Source organism: Harmonia axyridis, chromosome 3 (assembly GCF_914767665.1).
Source record: "Harmonia axyridis chromosome 3, icHarAxyr1.1, whole genome shotgun sequence".
Taxonomy (NCBI): domain Eukaryota; kingdom Metazoa; phylum Arthropoda; class Insecta; order Coleoptera; family Coccinellidae; genus Harmonia; species Harmonia axyridis.
In genome coordinates, this window is record NC_059503.1 from 3053600 (window position 1) to 3068852 (window position 15253).

General features: G+C 35.9%; 1 long non-coding RNA gene across 1 annotated transcript; it reads right to left on the bottom strand.

Moving 5' to 3' along the window:
- Positions 1 to 14090: 14090 nt before the first annotated feature.
- On the bottom strand, positions 14091 to 14342 carry LOC123675849. Its single transcript, XR_006746819.1, has 2 exons — positions 14221 to 14342; positions 14091 to 14175 (listed from the first exon to the last, which is right to left on the bottom strand). It is a non-coding gene; the product is annotated as an uncharacterized LOC123675849 (long non-coding RNA).
- Between the last annotated feature and the right edge of the window lie 911 nt (positions 14343 to 15253).

Sequence of the window (15253 nt, forward strand, 5' to 3'; positions counted from 1 at the left end):
TAGGTACGCAGTAGACAAGTGTAAGACGATAAGAAGAACGTACTCTACTGAATGACATCCTAGATATGGAATGTCGTAGCATTCTGTGTAAATAAAAACATAAATCATTCACAGAAATGGATATTTTAATAGTTTTGTTAGGCCTAATCTGAGTTAATCATGTTGTTCCCTACTGATAGGGTGTATTCGACTTTTGTGTTTGAGAATTTTATTGCAGAAAGTTTTGTTTTATCTAGAATTTTAAAAGGGAAATTTCAATTCGTCTGATATCGCTCAAATTTTATTTCTATTTTCAATATCTATCCTAGTATCTGTTCATTATTTCGATGATTTATTACATGTTAATAAAATTTAGATTGATGGAAGTAAAGTTCACCAGATTTTTCAAGTAGAAAACTCCCATTCTGTATCTTAATTCCACTTGTGAATAATGTAGAGGAAATGACCCCTTAGAGCAGAGCGTAGTAAGTATCAACATAAAACATAACAGCTTCAACATCCACTCGATAAATTGAGGCTAACTGTACTTCCGAAGATACAAATTATGCAATGTGTTGGAAACTTATTTGGATTTACATACAACATCTATAATGAAATCTGTTTAATATTGCATTGCCTCATTGAAATTGCGGTGTGTTTGATATCATATAGCCGAATTGGATAGCAGGATGCAATATCTAACATACGCTCTTGGGAGATACTATTGATTCAGTTTATTTTCAATGATAAAACTTTGGGAATTAGTCAAAGGATAGTATATTCTAAAACAAGTTGCAGAATGAGTTCATATTCCAACACGAATGAGAAACTGTTGTTGGAATTGCCTTCTGCAACGAGCATTAGACGATATTTTCTCTATTTCAGTCAAGTTTTATAATATATTGTCGGAATTCGATAGAAAATTTATATTGTACATCCTAGTGACTATTGTATCTTGGCAATTGGTGGAACTTTTACGTTAGGAAGAGGATTGTTTGAAAAAGTATTAAATTTTTTAGAGGCTGCTTTTTCATGAATCTTTTTTTTAATTCACCTACCTCATGGCGATTACAAACACAAACCAAACACAAATCTTGATAGATTTCCTCATTTGCTGGTTCATGTTGTTGTTCTACAGCTCTGAGAAATATTGGCAAAATTCAATGAGAAATTCAGATTATACATCCTAGTGACTTTTGTATTGTATCTTGGCAGTTGGTGTGACTTACGAATATTGACAGATTATGTAATTTGAATGTGAACCATATGTTTCGAATTTTAATGCGTAATTTACGCATTATATTCGTGAATTATGTTTGGAAAAATCGATTTAACACCAGCAGAATGAAGAGAAATTGCGAATGTTGCAAATCATTCACTATATGCAAATTATATTAGGTATAATGACAATAAATTTTTCGTGAATGAGATGGAATAACATTTTGAGGCATTCATAATTAAAAAGTTACGCTGACAAATTCAGTCAACCCTTGCAAATCCTCTTGTATTCTTAAACACTCCTCTATGGTTTCAATCTATCGATAGGTTTTCAACTCGTCCGCGTAGAGAAGTATCAGGCAATGCTGGAAACAAGTTTTCATAGTATTAATATAATAAAAAAATAAAAAAGAGGGGTCCTTAGATGACTCCCTTGGGGCGCACCAGCGGCTATACCGAATAATTCGGACTTATGACCTGCAACGAAAACATATCCAACTCTACCGGAGAGATACGATCTACACCACCTCAGAAATGAACCACTTACACCGACCTCAGCAATGGAAATGGAACAAAATGGTCTTGAGAATCGTTCAAAGCACAAGTAAGAAGAAAAGAACACACTAACACATTATAGTCAAAGCATGAAAGCCAAATCAAATGATGGAGTTCCCCAAGGATCAGTATTTGGCCCTCTACAATCAATAACTCAATTTACATCATTCGGTGTTAGTGAAAAACGCTTCAAATCCTAACCTAACAACTCTACGCAGTTTGTACAGTCTGTCTGGTCTTCCCAAACTATTAGGGGGGGGGGGGGGTACCTGGGCCCCAAACGAATATGTTAGCAATTAAATCGTGAACCGCGTGACCCAATTCAAAACGTGTTTGGACAAGCCGCAGTGCGAAGATAAGCGGAGTGGCGGGGTTATTGGAGTGAAATGATAGACTCGAAACGTGTCAGGCAAGGGTTCCGAATATGCCAACAAATTACGTAGACAATGTGGATCGACGATTATAGAAATGGGGGCCTGCGTTGTCGCCTCCCTAGCGCCGGTCGGCGTTTGGGGGGGCAGTCGAACAAATCGTCATACACACGACTAACTGAATATCAATTTTGCGTCAATAGAATTGAGGCTGCTATGAATATGTTCCCTTGGCAGTGGTTTTGAAGGGAGCATCTGAATGTTGTTTGTCGACTGCTGATATTGTGATGGATGCTTTGTGCTCGGATAATTGGAGATGCCTCTGGTTTGATTATATCCAGATTTATTATTTTCGTTAATGGACCTTTCGAGGCTTATCTGGTGTTTTCACAGTTGACTGTTCAGAAATCGAGAAATGTATTGAACAATTTAATCCTATTATTTTAGTGGCCAGCTTCATTATGTTTGAACAAGCCACAAAAATTCTAAATATATTTTCTGCAAGAGGGGTTCAAACGATAGAATTGAGAGAGTATCGATAAAATTTGAAAACTGTAATTTTGTGCTTATCTACTAGTTTCTCCATAAAAAAAAGTTACAATTCTATAAAATAATTGAATTCTAAACATTTTAAATATTATATACGAAAATTTCAAGGGGTGTTATAATAGTTATTTATAATACAAGTGCAGAAGGCATTGATATTCTTCCACGAGTTCAACATTCAAAATCGAGCCACGAAGTGGCGAGTTTTGGAATGAACGAGTGGTAGAATGAGCCTTCTGTACGAGTATTATACATTATTTTCTCTAATTCATTGCATTTTATTGAAATTAATGAAACATTTCCATAAATATCATTTAGTGATTTTTGCATTGAAAAATGTTGGTTGGCAGAACTGATTTCTTTAAGGCAAATTGATGAATTGACAGATAAAGCCGTGGCGGAAAGTTCGGAGTGCCAACATAGAATAATAAAATATAACCATGAAAACTGTGCGTTTCTGATATATTCTCGCACGATTTTGTTCTACAAGATGTGGAAGAATGAACGGAATAACCACAGAATTAGAGAAATGTATTTGTACACCCTATAAAATAATCAACAATCATATAAACCCCCCTACTTGCTTTCTAGAATCAGCTTTAGAGTATCTGGTCGCGATGTTAGGAATAGAAGACTTTTCAACAGCACTCTCTGATACAGGTCGCCTTTGACTCCCTCAACTTGAGCGAATGTATAGAAATTTTTGTCAACCACTGTGATAATTTGAAAGAATTCCTTAAAAACTTCTTCTTTGCCTCTTATTGTGAAGTGAACCACTTATCATATTTTGAGTGTTCGCAACCTAAATATAAAATAAATAAATAAATTTCTGAGCACTCGTTTCCTGAACAAATCGCCACAATTCAATAAACTCAAAAAGCTATGAGAGAGGCAGTTAGGAAACGAATAATTATCCGTGATTTAAAGAAATTCTCACACCAAAACCCGATACAGCTCCATTATTCAACACTTGGTATGTCCTACTGTTTCCACTCGCCAAACGATTGAAATAAATTCACCACATGTCGATTTTTCTCCAGAAATGGATGAACTCCCTGTGTTATTATCGTATTATGATAATCCAAGGGATAACGACCGATATAAATAACGGAAGAGCCTCTTTGTTCCAAAGGAATGAGTAGCTGTCTCTTGTTTTTCATGGAACAAATGGTTCATTCGCGTGAGTAGCTTCAAGGTCGACTAGAAAGGCGAGTTTGAATAATTGAGTGAAAATTGTCATAGTATGGTTTACTTTTGCCAGATTGTTGGAAATATATGGATGATGTACGGGCACATAAATTATAAATGGATTGTGAACTTATGTTAAAAATTTGAGTTGAAATATTAACGAAGTTCGCCGTTAGTCTCTTTGGAATAGTTCTCTATCGAAATTTCTTTCTGATATTTGAACAATACATTTAAAAATCGATATTTCAAATCGGCTTGAGTGAACTGAGAGAGAAACTAAGTGATGAATTTTGATGTCATCTTCTGTCCTTGTTGCTCATGGGAAATGCACATTCACAATTGAGTTTTCTGGTCCTCAAATCTTGGGGAAAACTGGCTATATGAAATTCATACAGGAAATTTTTTTTCAAGTAAATATTGGGTTTTTTGTTGATAATCTGCTTGAATTTTGGGATGTCGTATGTATTTATCTTGTAAAGTAGAAGTCTTTTGACTGAGCCTTGAGGCACTCCTGTTTCTACTTGCCAATTCATAGATACTTTGAAATCTACATAATTTGACGTAGAAATTCCTGCCTCTCAGAGGGCTTGTCATTATTTTGCTGGATTTGGTATTCCTTCGTACCAAAGCCTAAGTAAAAGGTGTTTTTTTTAGAGCTATAGAACTTTAAATTGCAATAAAACAACGATGGATTATTCGATTGACATGAATTTCATTTAACCGCAAGATAATCTTGTGGCATTACATTTTGGATATGATTTCTGGCATATGACCGCCACGGCTGGCTCGGATGTAGTCCAATCTGGACGTCCAATTTTCGATGACTTTTTCCAACATTTGTGGCCGTATATCGGCAATAACACGGCGAATGTTGTCCTAATGGTCAAGGGTTTGTGGCTTATCCGCATAGACTAATGACTTTACATAGCCCCACAGAAAGTAGTCTAGCGGTGTTGAATCACAAGATCTTGTAGGCCAATTCACAGGTCCAAAACGTGAAATTAGGCGGTCACCAAACGTGTCTTTCAATAAATCGATTGTGGCACGAGCTGTGTGGCATATTGCACCGTCTTGTTGGAACCACAGCTCCTGGACATCATGGTTGTTCAATTCAGAAATGAAAAAATTAGAAATCATGGCTCTATACCGATCACCATTGACTGTAACGTTCTGGCCATCATCGTTTTTGAAGAAGTACGGACCAATGATTCCACCAGCCCATAAAGCGCACCAAACAGTCAGTTTTTCTGGATGTAACGGTGTTTCGACATTATTCTTGAGGATTAGCTTCACTCCAAATGCGGCAGTTTTGTTTGTTGTCGTAGCCATTCAACCAGAAGTGCGCTTCATCGCTAAACAAAATAAAATGAACGTAGTGCGCGATACGTATTCCGCACAGAACCATCATTTTCGAAATAAAATTTCACTATTTGCAAGCGTTGTTCAGGCGTGAGTCTATTCATGATGAATTGCCAAACCAAACTGAGAAATAATCACTTGACAGCTGTTAAATCGGTTGCCATCTTGAACAGTAATGCCAACTTAAAGTTATATACCCCCGTTAGTAGCATAGTTCTGAATCCATATTGCTTAGGTGGTACCAGATTCAGTATTTCTGTTTCAGCATTTAGTCTTCTTCCAATGATTTTCTAAACTATTTTTCCTAGTGCTTACAATAGACAAATTGGTCTGTAATATTTTGGAGATTTCCTATCTTTTCCTGGCTTCTGATTACACAAACTTCTGGATAGCCCTTTCAATCTCCAAAACTGTTTTCTCATAGTATTTTACCTATCAATTTCTCTTTGACTATGTCCAAGGTAGAACCACTAGATCTCCCGTTTCAGTAGGCAAAATAACCTCCAAGAAACACATTCTAATCCAACTTATAGTTTGACCACCCACCAATCTCCTTCATTTACCAGAATCAGGCTCTATAAACGTCAAACAGATACCAGTTTTCGATCCTTTCAAGACCCTAAATTCTCAGATCGCTATCGGGACAGCTCGCGTCAAATCGACAAGTTTGATTGGTTAATTTGAATAATATGGCGTAATTCGAGCCGTCGATATACAAACATCGAGAGAGCTGGTTTTGAAAACATATCGAAATCATTCGATACTCGGTGTAAGGTTACCGACATACCAACGTTTCTTTTCGATTATGGTACGGATGCTGAAGAGGTGGCGCATCATCCATCAAATTAATTGTTTATTTTGTCTGGTGTATGAAGGAGAGGTATTCCAGACTGTTTTTACACGTAGCTGCTCCAAGGGAATAGTTATCATTTTATCACGATGTCGGAAATTTTCTCTTTTTGAGCCATGAGTGTTCCCAAATGAAAAAATCAATATTTGAGAGTTTTTCCAATGAGAGCTTTCATTGGGAATATGCCGAAATCTGGAGAGCTGTCGATTTTGAAGCTGTCATTTTTTGACATTGAAATAATCATCCATTGTTTTCTCTCAAAATATACTCGTCTTTTGCAATATCAGAATGAAAACATTTATCGAAAAATCTTTTATAAGGGATAAAAACGATTGAGATCTCTTTTTTTGTTATTAACAGTGTGTTAGTGAATGAGTTCGACAAAACTTCAGGGGGTGATTCCGTATGAAACACTCAGTATATTACGTTTTGCTTCTTGGTTTGACAGGATCTTCATTTATAGGGAAGTCACCTTCTTTATTTTATGGTTTAGTTGATATTTTCCAAATGACATTAGCTCATTCACATGAGATAATAGTATATTCTGAAACAAGTCGCAGAGTGGGCTCTTATTCCAACACGAATGCGAAATTCGAAAACGAGCGACGAAGGAGCGAGTTTTCGAACGCAAGAGTGTTGGAATTGCCTTCTGCAACGAGTATTAGACGATATTTTCTCTATTTCAGTCAAGCTTTGTGAAATATTGTCGAAATTCAATTAAAAATTCAAATTATATATCTTAGTGACTTTAGTATTGTATCTTGGCAGTTGGTGTGACTGTTACGAAAATTGACAGATTACGCAATTTGAATCGTACGTATCGAATTCAAATAATTTGAAATTACTCATCAAATTCATGAATTATGATTGACGAAATCGATTCAACACCACCAGAATTAAGAGAAATTGAGAACAATGCTGCAAATCATTTCACTATATCCAAATTATACATTATATTAACAATTATTGACGTTTGTTGAAATTATGATAGGATTGAAAGGCAGTAAAGACAACCACAAAACAAAAAATATAACTGAAAACGATGGTGTAACGAGTTCATTACAGCACTGTTTTTAGAACTGTAATGACCTCATTACGATACTGAAATAGAGAAATATTATTATATAATTTTCATATTCGATTGTTAATACCTCTCATATTTATGCGAAAAACTTTCCTTTCAGATGGTTTTCCCCTGAGTAACTAAGTAGCAAATTCTCGTGTGCATAATTTACGATTTTGCAGAAGTGCTAAAGTCATAAAGCGTTTCCATCACGTTTCAAGATTACATTTTGAAAGTGAGGAAATGCTCCTATCGCATGCAGATTGTATTCCCTGAAAAATTCAGGATAATGGAAATTACCTAGACCTGCAGAACTTGAAAGGTTTTTATTGATATCGTAAAATACAAAACTTGCATGTTGGTGGAGTTATTTACATAGGATTATGACTGATTTCTGTTTAATACTTCGGCAACAAAAGGAGCACAGCTCTGGGTTCATTCGTGATATTGGATTCTGCCGTAAAGTTTGGCTGTTTGGTTTATGGCCAAAAATGAAGGTTTTACGTTGAATGGATAAGGTTCACGTATCTCATTAGAGATTGGTACAGTAGCAGTTAAAACTTGGTGGTGGGGCACGCCAGATAACTATCGTATTATTTTTAATTGAAGATAAAAAAAACGACGTTTAAATAAAGAATAACAGAAATGGTAGGTACATTTAGATCCAGAACGGTTTTCATTCAAATCGTAAAATTGTGAAGATTTATCGTGAATTGACACGCCACTGAATTTCATCATATTACTTCTTGGGTTGACTATGTAATTTTTTGTGATTGAAATTGAAGCATCAACTGTTCATCGTTATTGTGGATTATTTAAACGAATATCGGTATCCAGGAAGAATTTTAATAAAGGGTGTTTTTTTTAGAGCTATAGAACTTTAAATTGCAATAAAACAACGATGGATTATTCGATTGACATGAATTTTATTTATCCGCGAGATAATCTTGTGGCATTACATTTCAAATATGATTTCTGGCATATGACCGCCACGGCTGGCTCGGATGTAGTCCAATTTTCGATGACTTTTTCCAACATTTGTGGCCGTATATCGGCAATAACACGGCGAATGTTGTCTTCCAAATGGTCAAGGGTTTGTGGCTTATCCGCATAGACCAGTGACTTTACATAGCCCCACAGAAAGTAGTCTAGCGGTGTTAAATCACAAGATCTTGGAGGCCAATTCACAGGTCCAAAACGTGAAATTAGGCGGTCACCAAACGTGTTTTTCAATAAATCGATTGTGGCACGAGCTGTGTGACATGTTGCGCCGTCTTGTTGGAACCGCAGCTCCTGGACATCATGGTTGTTCAATTCAGGAATGAAAAAGTTAGTAATCATGGCTCTATACCGATCACCATTGACTGTAACGTTCTGGCCATCATAGTTTTTGAAAAAGTATGGTCCAATGATTGTACGCAATGAAAAACTTGATTCCCCAAATAGACCCATGAAGGAGTTCTCTTCTAATCTCTGTTAGAACTATCTCGATCCAGACGAACTCTAGTCTTTCCTTGTTGTTTTTTCCACAGAAAAAGGACGCTACTCAGTCAAAACCTGTCCCAAGCCATACGAACCCACTCTATTATTTTCCTGGCACAAAAACCTACTGACCCATTAAAGTGAAGCACACATTAATCAATCAACCACCCTCACGTTGTTCGAAAGAAATTAGAAATGGCGTTTCTTATTGATTTCTCTTCAAAGTTGTTGGTGTTAAGATATCTGCTTCGAAATAATAAGACAATGCAATCCATAAGCAATGCCGTTATCAGAAATAAGGTCAAACGCCTGTACTTAGATTTACAATTTCTGTGAATCTGATAAAGAGTGATACTAAAGATTAATCTCACCTGATTCAGAATCTAACAGATTAATTGTTTTTATTTAATCAACCTTATGTTTTGTGTGGCTCTCTTATTCCATTTTAGAGAAAAATGTATCAAATAAAGACATTTGTTTCAATACTTTAATTTATGTGCATTTTGGACACATCTACGTTTCTGATTATATTTTGATCTTGACTCCCTGCTTAAGAGATGGGTATACCTAAATAATAAGTGAGTAAATTTTGTGTAAGTGAGTATTTTGTTTTTGAACTCCTGGGAGATTAAGTATGAGAGTAGACGCTGGCCAAACTTCGCCTTTTGAGAGTTTATCTATTCTGTAAAAAATCGTTGTAAATAAGAAAGAGTGATTTATCTACTTTACATTTATTTCTTTGTCTCAATTTGATAGCCATCCACCTCCTCACTAGCTTCTTCACTGATGACGATAGCATTGTTGACTCAGAAAGCACTTAATGAGAACAAGGTTATGAAAAATTGTTTAGATTCTATGGGGAGGAGAAAGAAACTCCAGATCACCTGGAAATAGAATACCTAGCCGATGCAAGACAAAAATGCTTTGGACTATAAATTTCTAGGAGTGAGAAGGTACTCTAATTGAAGCAATTCCTCTGGAACTGGAAGCCGAGCTGTAGAGAGTACAGGATGTCCCAAATTCAATGCTGTCAGTGAGAATCGAATTTGGGACACCCTGTATAGTGATGACAAAAGCTGTGATAGGGACACAATAAACCTGAAGGAGATGAACCTTTTTATGTTAAAAATTAAGTCATCCTAAAGAGGTTAAACGTAACGGTCCATAACCTATCCATCGCACGTACGCCACTGCACGCCGGACCCACATCAAAACGAGAAATGCGTCCTCCGACCCCTAGAACACAACACAAGGCTGACCCAGTGCACCCGGTGTTCCTTTAGAGTCTTCCCTTGTCGTGACGATCTCGTATATTACGGCACCAGGCCACTGGCCCGGTCCAGGGTCATCAAATTCGCAGAGGGAGAAAGAGAGGACGCCCAGCAGCGTCGTTTATTTCGCATTTTCCGCGGACTTCGCTTGCATAACTCCGGACAGATGAAAATTCTACGCGGAAATAAAGAAACGGAGAATGTCGGCTTTGCCGATCATAATTTTAATATTTCGCTAGGGTAAACGCTAGGAAGGCCCGCTTCTGAACATATTGTGCGCCCATATTTGATGCGGGGAAGGGTGAGGATAGTTCCAGAAGCGGTCTTTACGGGCCCGGGCATACGAGGAATTTTTTTATTAATGCGTGTGTGATATATGTGGCATTTGCCTTCGTCCGCCAGTTTCAACTGCTTCTCGAATTTTTTTTTAGTGTTAGGTTTGCAGTTTTTGTTGAAAACTTTCGAAATGTAGTCAGTTCTTGAGGCTATGAATTCCTATTCGCATTATTGACTTTTAATACTATTGACCGAGAGTTTTTGAAGAAGCTTCTTCGATCTTGAGCAGTGAACATACAAAGTCCACAGCATCTTAGCTCACTTCTTTAACTCTTATTTGTCATACAAAATGCACCATCAATGAATGTTTTTGCGAAAGAAGAAAAAGCAAAACCGATAACATAAAATACTTTCAATACTATTGACCGAGATATTTTGAGGAAGCTATACAACTTCGATCTTGAGCCGTGAACATACAAAGTCCACAGCATCTTAGATCACTTCTTCAACTCTTATTTGTCATAGAAAATGCACCATCAATAAATGTTTTTGCGAAAGAAGAAAAAGCAAAACTGATCACATAAAATATCCAGGATTAATCATAAATAAAACATTGAAATAGGAATTCACCAAAAGGTTAAGGACTTTTGTATACACCTTTTACATACTGAGAAAATTCCTTCCAATTGAAATACTGAAAATAGCGAAAAAAGCTTTGCTCGAATCAATTCTCCTATGGAATACTTGTTCTGGGCGATATCTACAAAAAAACCCAATAAAAACATTGATTTTGACACAAAACTGGCTTCTGAAGGTGATCTGGAAACCAGAGATTTTCGACAATATTTTCTTTCTATCATTTCGATAATAGACATGCAGCAATTGTATGTTTTCGATGTTTCGTGATTTATATACTTACCAGGATCAGATTTAAAAAAAATCACAAATACACATATTCATCACACAAGACAAAGACAAAATAATAATAATAATAATGATAAATTGCCTTTATTAAAGAAAAGAAAATACATATCGAGAGGCGAAGTTTAGCATAGCAATTTTTACCCAACCTCTATAAAAAAAAACAAATATTTGTAATCACAAAATAAAAATACAATTCTTGAAAATAATACGATAAACTGAACACAAAATTGTATTCTGTTGAAAACATAAGGAAAAAAAAAGGTGAACATATTACATATGCTAACTTATTATTATTAACTAAATTATTATTATTAACTAAATTTGCAGGTACCGCAGGCCAATACAGTGCTGCTAGATTTTTTTTATTATACATCAAGCTACAGCATCAATATTGTTCTAGTTCCCTATATTTCTTTATAACATTTTTTCACATGATAGATGATGAATCTAAAGAAGCAAAATTCTATCATCCAAAAAAGCTTTGAGAGAACGCTAAAGTCGAATGTCTACGACTTTAGAATTCTAAAGCAATAAACCATCAAACGTTCATTCAATTAATCAAACGATTCAGAATTGAATAATTCACACGTTGTAAAACATAATCCGAGAAATTAAATCCATAGCACACCTTTCAAAAGAGAATAAAACCAATAAAGATAACGTCGGTAATAATTGAAAATATGAATAAGCAAGACCGAGGTGCGAAATGATGATTTTTACGATTATAATTATCATCGGAACAACTTCCAGTGATTTTCGTATAGTTGTTACAAACACCTAAGGCAACCCTCCATAAAACTTCTTATCTCCAACTCCAAAATTACTCAATATCCTTGACTAACCGCCTCTCACCTCAAAGGCGTCCGAATGATCATACAGAAATTTGATATTTGGGCTCGATAGGGCCATATAACTTTGCTTGGGGCCCAATAAATTTCGGTCAAAGTCCGGACATAAAATATGTAATGACTCTGTACCCTCATAAATAATTTGGTTCAGTCAAGTTGGCTGGATCTCTCGGGATTTATACGACCCAATAAATATGAGAATTTTACAATCGCGGTTGTCCGCAAGGATCTGCTTTGTGTCCTTTCCAGCCCTATAGGGCAAACTTATGCATGTACGTGGTGTGTCCCTGTTATAACTTTCAGGATTACTGATTCCTAGGTTGGGAAGGCTTTAGATCGATTAGATACATTTTTAACATCTTTCATTACACAACTATGTTGTCAAATTATCAATTAAACAATAAGTGTTTATTATTAGTATACAGGGTGTCTGAAAATGACATTCATTATTATTTATTGACGCCTTCTTGAACCTAACAAACAGTAAATAAAACCTACACATACATAACTATACAGAAAGCTGGTATGAGCCATAACATTTTTTTATGAGAATTAAATATCATAATATTTTGAAGAAAGGTAAATTTTGCCACTACAAAGAAGACAAATGCCATTTTTCTGTGATGTTGTTTGAAAAATAGTTTAGGATGAATAAAATGGCTTGTACAAATTAACAAAAAGGATGAAAGGAATATTTCGGAAACCATAAATTTTTATGGTGATAATACGGCATCCATTTTTCATCTTGAAACTCCGAACAAAGGATTAGACTTCTGGATGTTGTCGACTTCCTGTGAAAATAACTTTTGTGCAAAATTCATCGCATTTCTGACCGAATTAGTCATGGCCCCTGGGACCTTTATCAGTAGCAGTGAATATTAAGGGTTCCAACAGATGGTCAGGGTTGCAACATTATAATTAGAGCATTGTGGGAGTGGACACAGAGACCTTTCAACGAAATATCGTATTTCAGAAACACAACGGACAATTTTTAGGAATTTAAGCTTGTGATCCAGATGTTTCAGCACCCACTAAAATCACACATGCTTAAGATAAACATGAAGGCTATTAACAAACCCATTTCGAAGTTACGCCTCCTTTGAACGCTATCCGACATATTTCTCGGTCGATTTTTCAACAAGGATTCACAAAATATGCAAGCCATTTCGTCAATTAGGTCCAGAAATTCTTAGAAATTGGATCCACCGAATTTTTGTCGACCAGACGACGAATTTTAATGAAATGAGTGCTAATAGACAGCAGGATATAATTAAAACGATAAGTATATTTCTTCGTGAATAGGACCATTTTGAGAAGCAGATCCATGCTTACCTCGGTGTTCGAATGAATAAGTTTTTTCGGACCCCGCCCTGAAAATATATAAAATGAATTTCTCAAGTGCATGAACTTCCCTATATTTATCAACAGTGGACCGGAGCTCAAGAGGCCTTCCTGATTTTTCAAGCACCACCCTAACGATCTGGCAAACAACTCGAATGTCCAAGACTTGAGGGCTCTTCTACGTCCACACAATTCTTGAACAAACCAGGTCCGTAACATCATTAGAGGCAATATCAGATTTTTTATTGGAATGTTGTGAATCTCACTGATTGACTTGAAGAAAACAGTATTTTCGTTAAACGAGGTTATTCAATGAATCAATTGCGATGTGTATCACGTCATTCACTTGTCAGATATCAACTGTCTTGTGATTCAAGTATCCTTGAATTTTTAATTTCTGAAATATCTAAATTCTCTCAATAACTGGACATGTGTCGACTGGTCTGCTCTTCGGACTGAATCATAGGCGTATCAGGTCTTGTGGTTTAATACCTTCAGACTTTTTTCTTTGGTACCACGTGAAAGATAAGTAAAGTTCTATGTCAATGTTCAACAATCGATTCAAAACATGAAAGATGGAAGCAGCGTTGCCAACCCAAAATCTTGAGATTACCGTATCAGGGACGAGAAATTACCGTATTTGGGACACTTTTACCGTACACAGAACCACAGAAGTACATAGAGAAAGAGATAAACAATTCTTTCTATTCTATGGCCATACCTAACCTACAAATTGTAATTTAAACTTGTCAAAATTTAACTAAGCCCTAAATAGAATCGAGACAACAGGATGTATCTAAAATGAACTATATATATATGTGTGTGATGATCAGGTATATTTATTCTATAAAAAAAATTTATATTTCAACCGTCTATGACAAATTCATCTTCATCAACTTCGATACTAGAACTGGAAGAATACATATCCATTTTGTTCATTCTTGCATACATATTCTGAGTAGGTGTAAAATCTACGCAGTTACCATCTTTTTTCACACACTGAGACGTTAATAAACAACCATTGATTTTATTAGTTATTAACTTATTTCTTGATTTTGTTTTAACCAAGTTTATTACAATGAGCTCAAAAAAAGTCATCAACACGAATCTACGCTTCAACGGTTCAACTCAAATTAAGAAAAAAATGCTTACGCGGCTTACGGGGAAAATCGCCTCATAGACAAATTATTATGTTTGTGGAAACCCCCTAGAATTCTTGGTTCTCGGCAGGAATCTACTTATCAATATACGTTACAGATAAGCTTGCCGAGCATTTTTCTAGTTCTGGGTCTCGCTACGAGATGGCACTAGTTAATGAATTACATTTTTAAGGGTTTGTCTTGAATAGAATACATTGAGATGCATTAGAAAAATCGCAATTGAAATTACCGTATTTCGGCGTACGGTAGCCCATTCGGACCGTATACCGTATTTGGCATCAATTTACCGTACATGTACGGTAATTACCGTACGGTTGGCAACGCTGGATGGAAGTGATGTTATTGACTCCATGTACTAATCCACCGCCTCTTGTGATCATTGGAAGAGCGGCTTTCCTCTGATCAAGGTGGTGGTAGTGTTATAAAGATGTTGAATAAAATTTCTCCTTTATTAAGGGAGAAAGTGTGGGTAAGGCCTGTCGCACTAGGGACAGGACTTAGTGTTAAACTGGATTTTTTCTTTTTGGGAACAGATCTAGAGATAACTAAAAGGCATAAGCTCTTTTATAATTTTAATAACACAAAAAAAAAATTAAACAAAATCAAGCTTGAGCCAGAACTGATCTTTGGAGGACTTGCCTTAAACTTTTACATAAACTAACTGGAGATTTCAGAACATTGGACAGAACAACCAAACAAAAAAAAAAAAAAAATTAAACTTTTGAATTTCTCACTTGCTACCTGTCAATTCCTTCGATGGATAATCCTTCTCACAGTCCACTATCGCGAAACGTATCTCGAACCTCACGGAAACTTTGGCGA